At 37.2% G+C, this 4460-nt stretch overlaps 1 non-coding gene across 1 annotated transcript; it reads left to right on the top strand.

Annotated features, from left to right (window-relative positions):
* Positions 1–3187: 3187 nt before the first annotated feature.
* Positions 3188–3289, top strand: LOC128775755 (U6 spliceosomal RNA). The gene has a single exon (XR_008420734.1). It is a non-coding gene; the product is annotated as a U6 spliceosomal RNA (small nuclear RNA).
* Positions 3290–4460: the final 1171 nt, after the last annotated feature.

Below are 4460 nucleotides of genomic sequence, written 5' to 3'. Positions count from 1 at the left end.
ACATCTCATTGCTGAAAAAGCTAACACTCCTCTATTACTTGTGTGTGTGTGTGTGTGTGTGCGTGTGCACGCATGTACTTGCGTGCACATGTGTATGTAGGAAAAAAATTTCAGGGCAAGGAGACTAGAGGTCTGTTGCCTTATTTCTCTGGGCACAAGGTCAGAGAAACATGTGACCGAAGAAAAATGCAAATGTCATGCCATGAACTAAGCAAACTCCTTATTAACTTTTTAGATTATATAAGCAATTCATACTCATTGTAGAAAAAGTAGGTTTGTACACCCAAAAAGTAGAAAACTGAAACCTCCAAATTCTATTAACATTTTGGTATGTATATGACCAGATTTTTTTTCCTGTGAACTTAACATTTCTAATATACCCATATTACTCCAGGAGGGACCTGTTCATTTTTAATAGAAAAAGCAATTCCCATTCACAATAGAAATTAATCTGGAAGCAACTGAAGAAGGAAAAGTTACAACCTCCATTGCGAGTTGAGTGTGCTCCTGTGAAACACCAAATTCCACAACAAACAATTCTGACTTCCAACTTTCCACATAACTATTTCTCTTCAAGTTATTAGTAGCTTCAGGTAATGGTGGGGAAAATTAAAAGTATATTATGAGGAAAGGTAGCTCAGTATCTTCAGGTATCTAATAATCAAAAAGAATTCTCCAGATACTCTAGTGAGGGTTTTTCACTTATGCTTTCTGGAAGCATGGGGAGTCGTGGCTCATGCTGACTTTTCTTTTGCCAGAAATTGGTCTGAACTGGGGTTATCTTACAAATATACTTCATGTACCCATTTCCTAGGGCTGCCATAACATATTAAAATAAAATGAGTGGCTTAAAACAAAAGAAATATATTCTCTTATTGTTCAGGAGCCAGAAGTCCAAAATCACAGTGTTGCCAGGATTAGTTCCTTCTGGAAGCAGTGAGGGGAAAATCTGTTCCATGTCTTTTCCCTGGCTTCTGCTGGGGGCAGGCAGTCATTGACATTCCTTGGCTTGTAGCTGCATCACTTAAGTCTCTGTCTCCATCATTACTTGGCCTTCTTTCCTGTGTACATTCTTTGTGTCTCCATATCCAAATATGCCTCTATTTTCTCTTGTGAAAACACCAGTCACTGGGGTCACAACTTACCCCAATCCAGGAGAACTTCATCTTAAAAGGATTATATCTGTAAAAACCTTCTCTATAAATAAGGTCACATTCACAGATGCCTGGGATTAGGGATAAGGATTTGAACATATCTTTTTTGGAAGGAGGGACGCAATTCAACCCACTACACTGATTAAATAACCCAGTATAAAGTAATATGTTTCACTCATTACTAGTAGCATATGGGAAAATTAAAGAAAATTGTGAGGCAGTTTTATTTTCACCAGTGATGCTAGGACTCTACCTGAAATTCTCTACCATATCAAAAATATTGAATACTCAGAACAAAACAAAATAAATCCTTTCCAGTTGCATACTGTGGAGAGACACTAGGCCAATATTAGACAGAATCTGGAAAATAGAAAGGGCAGAGGACAGATTCATGGGTCTTAAGAATATTACCTTCATGTATGAACTTAAGTATGAATCAGTGTATTAAGGATAAAAAATGCAGATAAGAATATCCTGCAGTGAATAAACTTTCATTCTTAGCATTGAGAAATACTGCTGTGCACATAAAAATAAAGCAAAACAAATGAGTTACTCTACAATTGTAATAGAATTGGGATGGATTCTATTTGAAAAATAGGGTATGAAAAGGCTCATATTTTTGGTTGGAATGTTTTATTATTTTTGTGCGTATGTACGTATTTATTAAATGTTTTATTATTTTTGAGAGAGAGAGAGAGAGAAAACAGAGCATGAGCAGGGGAGGGCAGAGAGAGAGGGAGACAGAATCTGAAGCAGGCTCTGAGCTCTCAGCACAGAGCCCAACATGGGGCTTGAACTCAGAAACTGAGCTCATGACCTGAGCTGAAGTCAGACACTTAGCCAACTGAACCACTCAGGCACCCTTATTTCGTTATTTATTTTTGAAATTTACTTATTTATTTTGAGAAAGAGAGCATGCAAGGGGGGAGGGGCAGAGAGAGAGGGAGAGAGAGAGAATCCCAAGCAGGATCTGCACTGTCAGCACAGAGCCTGATGTGGGTCTTGATCATGACCTGAGGCCCAAATCAAGACTTGGACGCTTAACTGTTCCAACCAGGCACTCCTGGGTGCGATGTTTTGATATAAAGTCTGGTTTTTCTGAGACTTTGAAATGTAATGTAATTGCTGGGAACAAAAATCTAAGAAATTATAGTAAGATTTATCTTAATCCATACTGAATTGCCTATGTATAACTAACTTTTCTGTGAATTTTATACAAAATGTTTTTAGAAATTAAAAGCTTTCTGTAAAACAGTTCTGCAAATTGAACCACATTTGCCCCCAGATTTATGCTGTTTGAGATGGAGTACTGTATGGGGACGGCTGTGATAGAAGGGGAGGGAGGACCTCTGTTCTCACAGGGGATCTCCTTAGTGGCTTAGTTTTTCTAGTCTCGATCCTGTGATCTATCACACAATCCCCACTCTTTTCTACCCAGTCAAGACCCCACATTCACTGCAGTGGACTTTGTTCTGTTGAACCATTTCTGCAAAAACATAATCAGCTCTTTGAACCTACCCTCCTAATTTTGAAAAGTGCTGCTGGGGGAGATAAGTCACAGAACCATAGGGATGGACGGCTCAACAAGTTCACGGTTTCCTCTCTCATCTGGATTTCTGGGTTGACCTGGTATGTCTCTGAATGACCCTGGCCAGGATGCTCACTCATTCTACTCCTGCCTATAATAGTGGTGGAATCCCTTTTCTACAACACAGTTCCAGCTGCACAAAGATTCCTCCCAAGGTTCACAGGACCTCTTCTCTAATTCAGGTGATATTAAATAGGATGGAATGTTGTTAGAGCCTCCATTCAGTGATTTTAATAATTATGAAATACTCCATTTGGGGGGAGTACTAGTAACAAGAGCAGAGGAAAATAGCTGGCAAATTCTGTCATCAATATAATACAGTAAATTGAAAACTTCCTTTCATCTGATGTCACAAACTGCATGTTAAAATAGACCTCAGTGGAAAACATTCAAGGGCCAAGTTGTAGTTTAAAAGTATCTGTTTACTGATGTTTAAAGGTGGCCTGTGCTCGCTTTGGCAGCATATTTACTAAAAATGGAAAGATACCGATTAGCGTGGCCCCTGCACAAGTGTGATATGCAAATTCGTAAAGCATTCTATATTTTTTAAAAAATGTTTATTTATTGGGAGAAAGCGGGGGGCGGGGTATGGGAGAGGGAGGAAGTGGGGGGGGGGGGAAGAATCCCAAGTAGGCTCCACACTGACTGTGCAGAGCTCATGAACCTGAGCTGAAATCAATAGGTGGAGGTTTAACCAACTGAGCCACCCAGGTGCCTCATCCACATTTTTAAACTGGAATTTAAATAAAAACTTAAAAAAAATAAAAGAAAAAAAATCCCAATACGAGTAAAGGCTAAATAAATAAATAAATAAAGCCTGTGCTTTAGACTTCCAGCTCGTTTTGGGACCTTCCTATTGTTTTTGTAAACAGTGACATGTGTGAAAGAGTAAGTGTCGGGGAGCTGTTTAAACACACTGTCTGGGTTTCTTTTCCTTTCTGATGGGCAACAGAGAAAATTACTTTCTATTGCTGGCAGTTGAGGTTTCGTGGTTGCCCCCCCCAAAAACCATTAATAATTTTTTTGTTAGAATGCATAATTTATAGTATCAGTTTTGAATGCATAATGTAATACTGTATACTGAAGGATAGTCTTTCTTCAAATAGGTTACCGAAAATGAAATAAATACCTAGATTAAATTTCCATACGAGGGAGAAGGAAATGAAATAATTTGCTGAGTTGCAAAAATATGTAATAGACATTGTGGAGATAATCTCAATTCTAAAAAATTACCTCATTGTTCTAGTCATGTCAGATGGTTTCATTCTAAAAGCAATTCCTAAGAAAAATGTTGCTATAATTGTTGAACAAAACAAGTATTTTTTAAATAAAATGATTTGAAAAATGATCTCTATCTAAATATTAATAAAATGAGACCAAATTGGTTTATAACTTACAGTGTAATATAAAAAAAAAGTGACCGTATTTATTTTAGTGTCTGCTTTTGTGAATGAAGGGGCTCCAGAACCTTTAAAATACAATGTAAGAGCTGGAAAAGTTTTGCTTATCTTTAGATTTAACCCTAAATTTTATTATAAGAAAAAAATTACTATAGGATTTCTTATATTTCTAGAAATTTTTTGGTATTTCTAGAGATTTATTTGTAGATGTTCTGTGGTTGTAAGAAATAGAATTCATATTAAGAGTCATCTACTAAAATGACTACATATTTTTTTCCCAATGACCATCTGCTCCTTTCTCGTGTCTACTATAAATCA

Source organism: Panthera pardus, unplaced genomic scaffold (genome assembly GCF_024362965.1).
Source record: "Panthera pardus isolate Hobbes unplaced genomic scaffold, ASM2436296v1 HiC_scaffold_8, whole genome shotgun sequence".
In the NCBI taxonomy this organism is placed as follows: Eukaryota; Metazoa; Chordata; class Mammalia; order Carnivora; family Felidae; genus Panthera; species Panthera pardus.
The sequence above is the reverse complement of the archived record's forward strand: the minus strand, read 5'-3'. Positions and strand labels throughout refer to the sequence as shown.